Here is a 14,624-nt window from a genome sequence, read left to right as displayed (position 1 = left end):
TGCCCCACTGTGTCCAGCATCCTGCCCCACTGTGTCCAGCATTTCTGCCCCACTGTGTCCAGCATTTCTGCCCCACTGTGTCCAGCATTTCTGCCCCACTGTGTCCAGCATTTCTGCCCCACTGTATCCAGCATTTCTGCCCCACTGTGTCCAGCATTTCTGCCCCTGTGTGTCCACATTTCTGCCCCACTGTGTCCAGCATTCTGCCCCACTGTGTCCACCATTCTGCCCCACTGTGTCCGGCATTTCTGCCCCACTGTGTCCGGCATTTCTGCCCCACTGTGTCCACCATTCTGCCCCTGTGTGTCCACCATTCTGCCCCTGTGTGTCCACCATTCTGCCCCACTGTGTCCAGCATTTCTGCCCCTGTGTGTCCAGCATTCTGCCCCACTGTGTCCACCATTCTGCCCCTGTGTGTCCACCATTCTGCCCCTGTGTGTCCACCATTCTGCCCCTGTGTGTCCACCATTCTGCCCCTGTGTGTCCACCATTCTGCCCCTGTGTGTCCACCATTCTGCCCCACTGTGTCCAGCATTTCTGCCCCTGTGTGTCCACCATTCTGCCCCACTGTGTCCACCATTCTGCCCCACTGTGTCCAGCATTTCTGCCCCTGTGTGTCCACCATTCTGCCCCTGTGTGTCCAGCATTTCTGCCCCTGTGTGTCCATCATCCTGCCCCCCGGGCCCCCCTGGATCGCAGTAGCTCTCAAAGAAAAAAAAAACACAACTTCTTACCTGGCCAAGCTCCAGCGCCGGGTGAAGCTCCCTCTCCAGGCTCCACACAGACGCACTCGCCGCCGGGCCCGGCGGCTGACAATGACGTCAGACGCCGGCGGCGGCGAGTGCGCACTGCGGCCCTATTCAGCCGCCAGCCTCAGACTGGCTGGCGGCTGTTAACTATTGACGTGCGGGCGCGGGCCCGCACATCAATAGTGTGCCGCTGCCGCAGCGCCTACAGGGGGGGCCCGGTGACCAGATGAGACGGGGCCCGATGCGGGCCCCCTCTGCTCACCGGGCCCCATACGCCAGTCACGGCTGTCATGCCCTGATGGCGGCCCTGGGGAGCAGAACAGAGCTTACTACAGACATATGGGAACAGAACGGAGCTTACTACAGAGCAGTGGCGTAACTACAAAAGTTATGGGCCCCGCTGCGAACTGTCAAATGGGGTCCCCCCATGCCAAAATATATAGATGAATTAGAAATGGCGACACACGCAATTGTCATCTGCATTAGTAATACATGCACCATTACATAATTAGTTGTAGGCTGGGTTCACAAGAGTGAAGTTTACATTCTGTATACACACCACAACCTCCAGCCTCGCGGAGGGTATCCCTCCTGTAAACCCAGCCTGACGGGGTCAACCCCTTATAAATGGAAGTGTGCTCCTCTAAACCATGTAATGACTGCCAATCCTCCAACCGTAAGTAGTGAATTTCCAGAGCTGGGAAATGGGAGCTCAATATTAGAACACGTCAACTTTAGTTCCCATCCCGCCTCAAGGAAGTATGGCAGACAGATGTGATAAGACTATTAGAAAAACTACTGCCACACACACAGCAGTACATACTGGCAGACGTGTGAGGGCATTAGTGCCTGTGTATGGACATGTTAGTGCCTCTTAGCTTCTGGCAATGTTTTACCTCAGCTCACATTTGGGCCATACCATTGTAAAACAGGTAGACACATTTACACACTGACCCTACTATTCATAAGGAACTGCTGTCTACCCCTTAGTTGCCACTGTATATAGTCAGGGTGGGAATGTGGGCTACAGAACAACACAGGGCGATGACACTGCTACCTGAACCCTTCAGCTGCCCTACTATGTGCAGGGAATAAAACCAGTACAAAGTAAGGCAGCCTCCCTGCAGAGCTGTCCAGGGCCGTACTGGAACAAAAAAGGAGCAATGCCACACAAACCCCACCAGCCCACAGACTATAACACTCCCCGACACCCGATCAGTGGATTTTCCTATACTGTGTTGTGTTCTTCAACGCTCCTCTTAAAGGCGTTATTGGAAGAGCTATGTTTGAATGCCGTCGCAGTGCGCACGATTGATCGCTTCTTTAGAGCGCCGGTTCTCGAGATCATGGGGGTCCCAGCGTTCGGACCCCAGCAACTACAAAGTTCTCGGGAAAGGGAATTACTTGGTATAATCCATTTAAATGTGTTTTCCAATATATATATATATATTATTTTCCCATAGTATTCCTGAAAATAATAAACCAATATTAACCCTCCCAAAGACCAATGTCGCCTATCCGAGAACAGGACAGGAGAAGTGGTACTGTGCATTGTATATATACAGGACAGCAGGAGTGGTACGATGCAGAGTATATATATGTATATATATATATATATATATACAGGACAGGAGAAGTGGTACTGTGCAGTGTGTATATACAGGACAGGAGGAAGGGTACTGTGCAGTGTATATATACAGGACAGGAGGAGTGGTACTGTGCAGTGTATATATACAGGACAGGAGGAAGGGTACTGTGCAGTGTATATATACAGGACAGGAGGAGGGTACTGTGCATTGTATATATACAGGACAGGAGGAGTGGTACTGTGCATTGTATATATACAGGACAGGAGAAGTGGTACTGTGCAGTGTATATACAGGACAGGAGGAGTGGTACTGTGCAGTGTGTATATACAGGAGGAGTGGTACTGTGCATTGTATATATACAGGAGGAGTGGTACTGTGCAGTGTATATATACAGGACAGGAGGAGTGGTACTGTGCATTGTATATATACAGGACAGGAGGAGTGGTACTGTGCATTGTATATATACAGGACAGGAGGAGTGGTACTGTGCAGTGTATATATACAGGACAGGAGAAGTGGTACTGTGCAGTGTATATACAGGACAGGAGGAGCGGTAATGTGCAGTGAATATATACAGAAGTGGTACTGTGCAGTGTATATATACAGGAGGAGTGGTACTGTGCAGTGTATATGTACAGGACAGGAGGAGCGGTACTGTGCAGTGTATATATACAGAAGTGGTACTGTGCAGTGTATATATACAGGAGGAGTGGTACTGTGCAGTGTATATATACAGGACAGGAGGAGTGGCACTGTGTGGTGTATATATACAGGAGGAGTGGTACTGTGCAGTGTATATATACAGGACAGGAGGAGTGGTACTGTGCAGTGTATATATACAGCAGGAGTGGTACTGTGCAGTGTATATATACAGGAGGAGTGGTACTGTGCAGTGTATACATACAGGACAGGAGGAGCGGTACTGTGCAGTGTATATATACAGAAGTGGTACTGTGCAATGTATATATACAGGAGGAGTGGTACTGTGCAGTGTATATATACAGGACAGGAGAAGTGGTACTGTGCAGTGTATATATACAGCAGGAGTGGTACTGTGCAGTGTATATATACAGGAGGAGAGGTACTGTGCAGTGTATATATACAGGAGGAGTGGTACTGTGCAGTGTATATATACAGGACAGGAGGAGCGGTACTGTGCAGTGTATATATACAGAAGTGGTACTGTGCAGTGTATATATACAGGAGGAGTGGTACTGTGCATTGTATATATACAGGACAGGAGAAGTGGTACTGTGCAGTGTATATATACAGCAGGAGTGGTACTGTGCAGTGTATATATACAGGAGGAGTGGTACTGTGCAGTGTATATATACAGGACAGGAGAAGTGGTACTGTGCAGTGTATATATACAGCAGGAGTGGTACTGTGCAGTGTATATATACAGCAGGAGTGGTACTGTGCAGTGTATATATACAGGAGGAGTGGTACTGTGCAGTGTATATATACAGGACAGGAGGAGCGGTACTGTGCAGTGTATATATACAGAAGTGGTACTGTGCAGTGTATATATACAGGAGGAGTGGTACTGTGCATTGTATATATACAGGACAGGAGAAGTGGTACTGTGCAGTGTATATATACAGCAGGAGTGGTACTGTGCAGTGTATATATACAGGAGGAGAGGTACTGTGCAGTGTATATATACAGGGCAGTGGTACTGTGCAGTGTATATATACAGAAGTGGTACTGTGCAGTGTATATATACAGGAGGAGTGGTACTGTGCAGTGTATATATACAGGACAGGAGGAGTGGCACTGTGTGGTGTATATATACAGGACAGGAGGAGTGGCACTGTGCGGTGTACATACACAGATACTTAGATTTACGCCACGCAGGCTATATACAGTATATAAAACTGAGCAGCACCAAATATTTAAGGGCTTGTCCACTACTAGGACAACCCCTAAATGTTCGGCCCCGATAAATTAATAAAGCCTATACTCACCTCCTGTGCCAGCGCCGTTCCCACAGAGGCTGTGATGTGGTGTTGTGACACGTGATGCCCGGCACCAATCTGTGCTGGTGTCACTGTCTCAATCTTCGCACAATCTGAACATGAAGAGGACGTCCGGGATCAAGCAGCTCACCCTGCACGTCCTCTTCATGTTCAGTTTGTCTGAAGGCGAAGACAGTGACACCAGCACTGATTGGTTCCGGGCATCACGTGTCATAACACCACATCACAGCCTCTGTGGGAACGGCGCTGGCACGGCAGGTGAGTATAGGTTTTATTAATTTATCGCGGCCGAACATTTAGTTTAAGACGAGGTTGTCCTAGTGGGAGACAATCCCTTTAAGCAGTGGACTCTTTATTAGCCCATATCCTCGGCCATATTCTCGGAGTCCACCGCACACACACAGGGAACCGTGGAATTACTGGGGCTCTGGCCTGTCGCAAAATGGCAGCGCCGGACACCCACGCAGCACTGCTGGGCACCGGAGACACCCGCAGCACCGGCCAGCAACCGCCAGGCATCCAGAGACACCCAGCAGCAGCACCAGACATGCACCTGCACAAGACCCCCCACACCATCACGCCGCACATCAGTGCCCCCCTCATCCTGGCCTGCAGCATCACCCCACTCCTGCCTCCTCCAGCAACGACCCTGAGACCCCCCTTCACTGCACCCAGTAAGCAATAAGACGCATGGATTATAAGAAGCACCACCATTTTATTAAAAAATATTTTTTTCTTATTTTTCTCCTCAAAATTTGGGGTGCGTCTTATAATCCGGAGCGTCTTATAATCCAACAATTACGTGTATATATATATATGTATCCAAAAACGAGGCAGCACTCCATAGTTCAATATAAAAACGTGCAGGGTTTAATTTACCCACATATTCTAGCAACGTTTCAGCTCACAATGAGCTTTTCTCAAGCCTTGAGAAAAGCTCACTGTGAGCTGAAACGTTGCCAGAATATGTGGGTAAATTAAACCCTGCACGTTTTTATATTGAACTATGGAGTGCTGCCTCGTTTTTGGATACTTGCAATTGTGGATGATCGCTGGACTGATTGTCTTGGGGCCCTGCACCTGAAGATAAGTATTTCTGTGCTGTTCCCTTTTTCTACTCGATATATATATATATATATACATATATATATATATATATATATATACACACACACACACATACATGCACGCACACACGTAGACACACACACACACACACATACACACATATACAGACACTCACACACATATCTATATATACACATACATAGACAGACATACATACATGCATGCACACACACAGACACACACATATACACATACATAGACACACATACATACATGCACGCACACACACACACATAGACACACACACACACGGTATATATATATACATACATACACATACATACATGCACGCGCGCACACACACACATACATAGACACACACACTCACTCACACATACATTATATAGGTGAAACCGCGACTGCGGTATGTACATTATATAGCTGATACCACTGTGTGTAATATACTGCGACCGCTATGTATAGCCCATAAAGGCCAGACGCTGTGTGTGTACAAATGTGTGTGTGTGTGTCTGTGTATGTATATATATATATATATATATATACACACACACACGCACATAAACACTGCGGCTGACCTATATGGCCTATACACAGCGGTCGCAGTATATTACACACAGTGGTATCACCTATATAATGTACGTACCGCAGTTTCACCTATATAATGTATATACAACAGTATACAATATACATTAGACAGGTCAAACTGCAAATGCTGCATATACTTACAAAAGGTTTCATCTTGGTTCTCACCTGAGATAGTGGAGGATGAGGAGGGTCCACTGTCCAGCCGGCATTGGAGGTGCTGAGGACGTGGGGCGGATGCCGGACGGGGATTGGTGAGGAGAGCACTGTTCTCTGATGCTGGTTCTGGCCAGGGTCAGACACGGTGAGGCTCAGGTGTCTCTGCGTGTGGTGGCGGCCTTTTCAAACCTTTGCACAGGCCCTGGTGCGTGCGCTCTCCTGTTTGCCTTCACTGACAAAAGCTGCAGCCGTGTACGCAAGCACAAATGAGGGCTGTGCTCATGTGGGCCGCCACGGCCTTGGTCAGCGCGTTCAGCAAAAGAGCACGCACCAGGGCCTGTGCAGAGGATTTAGAGGGCCGGTGGCCCATTTTGTAGCTCCGCGTGCTTAGGGGTCCCTTAACACTCCGGGCCCTGCTGCAACCTCTGTAGTTACGCCCCTGATAGTGGTATACCATAGGCACAGATATACAATGTTATATACACTGGATGGATCAATCCTGCACCTGGCCCTGGACATACATGCACTGTATATATACAGGGCCATGTATATAGCATGTGATGTCTGGTCACCAGCATCAGGCTTGATCACTCCAGTGCTGGATTCTGTAGACAGTCTGTGCTCACTCTCGGTATAGGGAGATTTATTGCAGGAGGCTGAACTTTCCTGCAGTCTGGTGACCCTGGAGCCGATGATCTGGCAATGACAGGGTGAAAGTTCAGACTCCTGCAATAAATCTGTGAGCATCAGCAGAGCGGTCACTGATACTATAGAGACCGGCCCTGGACTTATCGGGAGGTGAGCAGCAGCGTTCACCTCCTCACCACACAGAGCTGAAGGTACTCACTGATGTCTGGGCCATCCACATGCAGATCTCCAGCAGTTACATGCAGCAGTGTTCCTGTACCTCTGCAGCCGGCGCACACAGGGAGCAGGGGGCATGTCTGCAGCTCCACTGTGAGGCAGCTGCCAGGACATAGAGAACACAGCACCGGCCACCAGCAGCCCGAATCAGCTGCTTGGTGACCGGCCCGGGGGGCACATGCCCCTTTTCCACCCGGCCCAGCCCGCGCCTGCTTTGAGCTCTTTGAGGGGTGCAGTTTTAAAATGGTGCCACTTTTGGATATTTTCTGTCATATAGGCCCCTCAAAGTCATTTCAAATGTGATGTAGTCCCTACAAAAATAGGTTTTGTAAATTTTGTTGGAAAATTAAAAAATTGCTGATCAACTTTTAACCCTTCTAATTTCCTAACAATAAAAAATTATGTTTAAAAAATGATGCTGAATGATGTAAAGTAGACATGTGGTGCGTTGTATGCGGATGATATTTTGTTGTTTCTGGCTGACCCGGTTGCATCCTTGGAGGGAGCCATTGGGATTATTGAACGATTCGGATCAGTGTCGGGACTTAGGATAAATTGGAGTAAGTCTATCTTGTTTAAGGTGGACGATGTGGATGGGGAGCCATTGGAGGACGGGCGACTGGAGGTGACGAGTAAATTTAAGTACCTGGGAATATGGGTATCTATGCCGGTCACTGACTATATACATGAGAATCTGACTCCAATCTTGGGTGCCCTCAAGGCAAAAGCGGATGCATGGCTTAAGCTACATTTGTCTGTGGTAGGCAGGGTGAATCTTATCAAAATGATTCTGATGCCGAAAATATTGTATATTCTTCACAATGCGCCGGTTTGGATACCACGTAGGAAATTTAGACAGATCAACTCTCTGTTTAGGAATCTGATTTGGGGGAGGCAGCATCCGCGTATCAAACTGGAGACACTTCAGCGACCCAAGGATGATGGGGGTCTGGCATTGCCTAACCCTGAGTTGTACTTTCTTGCAGCCCAGAGTCAGCATTTAAGGGGCTGGGCGCATGAAGGGTCATCTGGGGCAGTACAGCGGTTGATGGAGGTGGTGACAAAAAGAAGGCCAGTGGTGCAATGTTTGGAGGATGGATCCTTGGAGAGTTTGGGGAAGCTATATCCGACTTTGCTGTTGATACGCAAGCTGTGGAGTAGATTGAGGCACATACGTGGGATCACGGACTTGACTAGATACTCGCCGCTATGGCATAATAACAATCTGAAAGAATTTGAGGCATTGGGGGTACTGATAGAGTGGTTGGGCAAAGGGATTCAGTATGTGTATCAAATAATTGAACAAGGTGAACTGAAATCATTTTCCCAATTGCAGGCGGAATTTGGTCTTGGGTCTGCAGGGGAGTATCAATATTTGCGGATGAGGCATGCCTTTGGAGCTCAGAGTAGGAACGGAGGTATTAGGATTCAAAGGGATATAGTACTGGAGTATGTGTGTAATGATGGGACGACTGGAGGAGTCATATCCACTCTGTACAGGGATCTGTTGCACACTTTTCTATTGGGGTTTCCAATAATGGCAAGAGCTAAATGGGAAAGGGATTTGGGCCCAATAGATAACGAGACTTGGGAGTCGGTGTTGGAATGGATCCCAAGACTGTCGCTGAGTGAACCGTATAGACTGTCACAGCTCTATGTGATACACAGAGTTTATAGGTCTCCGATGGTGCTATATAAGGCAGGATTGCGTAATGACTCTGAATGTCCGAGGTGTAAGTCTACGGATGCAGACATTTTCCATATGATGTGGACATGTCCGAGGTTGGCTGCCTTCTGGGTGGTAGTTTTGAGTCGTATGGAAGGTGCGTATGGATGCACGGTGCCAAGGGATCCAGTTGTCTGTTTGTTGGGATGCGTGGATGAGATTGGAGTGGATAAACACCTAAAGATAGCTATAGCCAGATTGTTGTATATAGCTAGGAAGGTGATAGCTAGAAACTGGATTAGGGAAGAGCCGCCGTCAAGAGGAGAGTTCCTCCAGTATGTGAAACAGGGCCTGACACTAGAAAAAGGGATTTATAAGAAGAAAGGGAAAACTGAAACGTTCAATAAAATGTGGTCTCCATGGATTGCTATGGGATAGTAATGTGAAGTGTGGCTTATACGAATGGTTGAGGGATTAGATACTCTATTGTTTTAATGATGGTAGTAATTAACAAGATGAGCTGCTTTGTGGGGTGGGGGTGGGGGGCTTTGGGATCGAAGGGGGCTGTTTGAAGGGGGAGGGGGGGGAAATACTCTATATTGAAAATGTAAATGTAACATGTTAATTGCCTTGTTATTCTTAATAAAAATTTATTTGAATAAAAAAAAAAAAAAGTAGACATGTGGTGGATTTTATTTCTCAACTATGTTGTGTGATAAAACTGGTTTAAGGGTATAAAAATTAAAAGTTTGTAAATTGAGAAATTTTCTCCAAAATTCCGATATTTTCACAAATAAACACAAAAATATTGGCCTAAATTTACAGCTAACATGAAGTACAGTATATCATTAACAAACAAACTCTGAATCACTGGGATCTGTTGAAGACTTCCAAAGTTATGCTAGTTTCACATTTGCGGTATAATCCGCAGCGTATCTTCCGCAACCTAAAACGCACGATAACCACATGCAAACGCAGCGGTTTTTAGATACGTAAGCTTAAGCATGTGGTCAAAAAATAAATGCAGCATTTGCATGCTTTTTCATGCATTTTGCATGGGTTTGCGTTTTTTGTGTGCATGGTGGAAAATTCTACAGGAGAAATATCTAGATAAACAGACACCGCCAATGGGACAACAGTAGGCGTGTGTTATGGGATATCTTTATGTAGACCCTTGGACAGCTGAAATCTTCAGATTTTGTTACTGTATCCTGTGCCACGTTGGATCTTTGCATGGAGAGCTTTTATTTCAACCTGGATTTAAGTATAAAGCTGTTTCTTGCCTATGCGTTTGCTTGTGAGCAGCAAAGAAATAGAGAAAGACAGAGAAGAACACGGCGTCGGCGTTGTTGGAGACACCCCATTATTGAAGTTCTGGAGAGCCGTGGAGCCTACCACACCCTTTACAGCGAGCTCAATGCTAGCTCGGACAAATTTCCAGAATATACCAGGATGTCTCAAGAGACCTTTCGGGATTTGCTTGGTCATGTCCAAGGAGCCATCCAGAGACAGGACACCCAGCTCCGCAGCGCGATTCCTGCAGAGGAACGTCTCCTGGTCACATCAAGGTACGTAATAATTCTAAACAAACGCCTGTCATAATTATTATTGTTCTGCCATGTATTATTTGTTTTTTTTCCTTTATGTGTTTAGCAAAACCCCATCATAAATATAATTGTTCGTAATTTCTTTATTTCTTTTTTTGGCAGATTCCTGGCAACGGAGAGAGCTTATCATTGCTCCTTTTTCAGTACCGGCTTGGAATTTCCACCTTGTCTGGAATAGTTGCAGACACCTGCCGGCTTTGTGGAATGTTCTCTGGGATGAATTTATCCCCCTACCCACCGCGGAAATATGGCTTGAAATTGGCGACAAATTCTAGAGAGTGTGTAAAGGTTGATACATAAAATGAGAATAATGGGGATAGGAGAAAATATGTGTAAGTGGGTTAAGAGCTGGCTCAGGGATAGGAAACAAAGGGTGGTTATTAATGGAGCACACTCGGACTGGGTCGCGGTTAGCAGTGGGGTACCACAGGGGTCAGTATTGGGCCCTCTTCTTTTTAACATTTATTAATGACCTTGTAGGGGCATTCAGAGCAGAATTTCAATATTTGCAGATGACACTAAACTCTGCAGGGTAATCAATACAGAGGAGGACAATTTTATATTACAGGATGATTTATGTAAACTAGAAGCTTGGGCTGATAAATGGCAAATGAACTTTAATGGGGATAAATGTAAGGTCATGCACTTGGGTAGAAGTAATAAGATGTATAACTATGCGCTTAATTCTAAAACTCTGGGCAAAACCGTCAATGAAAAAGACCTGGGTGTATGGGTGGATGACAAACTCATGTTCAGGGGCCAGTGTCAGGCAGCTGCTACAAAGGCAAATAAAATAATAAAAATGCATTAAAAGAGGCATAGATGCGCATGAGGAGAACATCATTTTACCTCTATACAAGTCACTAGTTCGACCACACTAAGGGTACCGTCACACTATACCATTTTGATCGCTACGACGGTACGATTCGTGACGTTCCAGCGATATCGTTACGATATCGCTGTGTCTGACACGCAGCAGCGATCAGGGATCCTGCTGAGAATCGTACGTCGTAGCAGATCGTTTAGAACTTTCTTTCATCGCTGGATCTCCCGCTGTCATCGCTAGATCGGTGTGTGTGACACCGATCTAGAGATCTAGCGATGCGATCCAGCGATGCGTTCGCTTGTAACAAGGGTAAACATCGGGTAACTAAGCCCAGGACCGCGCTTAGTAACCCGATGTTTACCCTGGTTACAAGCGTAAAACTAAAAAAAACAAACAGCACATACTTACATTCTGGTGTCCGTCAGGTCCCTTGCCTTCTGCTTCCCGCACTCACTGACTGCCGGCCGTAAAGTGAAAGTGAAAGCACAGCCGCTGTGCTCTGCTTTCACTTTACGGCCGGCAGTCACAGTGCGGGAAGCAGACGGCAAGGGACCTGACGGACACCAGAATGTAAGTATGTGCTGTTTGTTTTTTTTAGTTTTACGCTTGTAACCAGGGTAAACATCGGGTTACTAAGCGCGGTCCTGCGCTAAGTTACCCGATGTTTACCCTGGTTACCCAGGGACCTCGGCATCGTTGGTCACTGGAGAGCTGTCTGTGTGACAGCTCCCCAGCGACCACACTACGATTTACCTACGATCACGGCCAGGTCATATCGCTGGTCGTGATCGTAGGTAAATCGTATAGTGTGACGGTACCCTTAGGGTACCGTCACACAGTGGCATTTTGATCGCTACAACGGCACGATTTGTGACGATCCAGCGATATATCCGTGACGTTCCAGCGATCTCGCTGTGTCTGACACGCTCCTGCAATCAGGGACCCCGCTGAGAATCGTACGTCGTAGCAGATCGTTTGAAACTTTCTTTCGTCGTCTAGTGTCCCGCTGTGGCGGCATGATCGCATGGTGTAACAAAGGTGTGCACGATATTGTATACGATGTGCGCATAGTAACCAACGGCTTCTACATCGCACATACGTCATGAAATTATCGCTCCAGCGTCGTACATTGCAAAGTGTGACAGCAGTCTACGACGCTGGAGCGTCACGGATCGTGCCGTCGTAGCGATCAAAATGCCACTGTGTGACGGTACCCTTAGAATACTGTTCTGGTCTCCGGTGTATAAGAAAGACATAGCTGAACTAGAGCGGGTGCAGAGAAAAGCGACCAAAGTTATTAGAGGACTGGGGGGTCTGCAATACCAAGATAGGTTATTACACTTGGGGCTATTTAGTTTGGAAAAACGAAGACTAAGGGGTGATCTTATTTTAATGTATAAATATATGAGGGGACAGTACAAAGACCTTTCTGATAATCTTTTTAATCATAGACCTGAGACAGGGACAAGGGGGCATCCTCTACGTCTGGAGGAAAGAAGGTTTAGGCATAATAACAGACACGGGTTCTTTACTGTAAGAGCAGTGAGACTATGGAACTCTCTGCCGTATGATGTTGTAATGAGTGATTAATTACTTATATTTAAGAGGGGATTGGATACCTTTCTTGAAAAGTATAATGTTGCAGGGTATATATACTAGATTCCTTGATAGGGCGTTGATCCAGGGAACTAGTCTGATTGCCGTATGTGGAGTCGGGAAGGAATTTTTTTCCCCAAAGTGGAGCTTACTATTTGCCACATGGTTTTTTTTTGCCTTCCTCTGGATCAACATGTTAGGTTAGGCGAAAAATAAATCTCCCAGCACAAACAAATACTCAGAGATCACGAGTATACTCGCTTATCACTACTTACAGGGATTTAAGTTAGTGAACTTAGTGCCAATATTTCTATCTTCCAAGTCTACAGATTGTGGCTGTAAGGTTCTAGATTTCTTCAGTCCTTGCTGATAGAATCTCTAGACTTGGGTGATGAAGGTCCTTTGTGAGGTCACACAGTGGAATGTTGGACACTGTGAGTTCTATGCATCAAACATGGAGACATCAGAGAGGTCACCACAAAGATCGCACCTCGGATGGAGACACCACTGTAGCTGCTATGGTGAGTGACACTTCAAGTGGTATCTATGGCTGTCACAGATTGTTGATGGTAGTTCTGTCACTAATTTAAGATTTTTGGGGGCAAAAAATTGACTTATTTCTCCACATGGGACAGAGGTCGGTGTACTTACATTGGGGAACATAATTATTTATTTACTTTATATTATTTTACCATTCTATTTTGTATAAATCATTTTTATTGGTCACAGCAATAAAAAAAACAAAGGCAAACGTTACAAACTGGTAAATCTGTGCAATGATAGGCAGTAATTTTAAGTCGAACAAGAGGAGCATAGTTACAGCATTTATGTCTTATGATTTAACTTTTCTGATCAGCAATGCTCCTGACTATCCCGAAATCATGAGCTGATAACAATAAAAAACAGCCGGGATAGATGGTACAAATTGTTAGATTTCTTTGTGGATATTCAAAATACAATATGTATAATCGAACTAGTTATGAGGAGGACAAACATAGAAAGTAAGGAAGGGGAAAGAAAAGAGGGTGGGAAGAAGAAAAGAAGGATGGATGAGGGTGTGGGGAATTCAGGGAAGGAGTGTGGCTGCCCCCGCATCCCAGCGGACAGGACGCACGCCGAGGAACGGCCTGGAAGCATACGAGTATAGGCTATAAAGTGCGTCGGGTTCTGGAAACCCAGAGATCTAGTTCAGGAGTTTCCCTAAAAGCGATCCAAGGGGCCCATATGTTGTAAGTTTTCTCTGCGCTACCTGGTGACTGATTTATCAACTGCTCCATTCTATAGATGTCATTAAGTTCTGCCACAAAATCTGTACGGGAAGGAAATTTTTCTTGTTTCCAAAACCTAGGGATCAGATTTCTGACTGCAGTAAGAAAGTGTCTGAGGATGCCCCTCTTGAACCTAGATATTGACAAGTCGCATAGAGACAGCAAAGCTAGACCTGCTGAAGGTTGGATCTGTGTGATAGACAGCTTATTATGAAGTTTAAAGACGGCCAGCCACAAATCCCTTATGGGGGGCAGTCCCACCAGATATGCATGTAGGAGCCTATTTCCTTTAAACATCTCCAACAGACGTCAGGAGTCGTGGGGAATACCGCATGCACCATGGAGGGGCATCTATACCATCTTGCTAGAATCCTATAGCTCCTCTCCTGTGATACTGCGCATAATGACGATCTGGAAGAAAAGAGAATAATTTTTTCCCTATCTTCAGATGACAAGGGTCTTCCTAGGTCGCCCTCCCATTTTGAGAAAAACAATGGCCAACCCTGCAGCGGAGCCCTTCCCTCTTGGAAGATTTTATAAAGCAGCGAGACAGTATGATCTGGGGGATTTGCTGATATGCAAAGCTTCTCAAAGGGAGTTAGCGGCCTGTTGATGTTGGCTTGTTTAGAGATTGAGTGGATATAACTTTT

Source organism: Ranitomeya imitator, chromosome 7 (assembly GCF_032444005.1).
Source record: "Ranitomeya imitator isolate aRanImi1 chromosome 7, aRanImi1.pri, whole genome shotgun sequence".
NCBI lineage: Eukaryota > Metazoa > Chordata > Amphibia > Anura > Dendrobatidae > Ranitomeya > Ranitomeya imitator.
Note: the sequence above shows the minus strand (reverse complement) of the source record.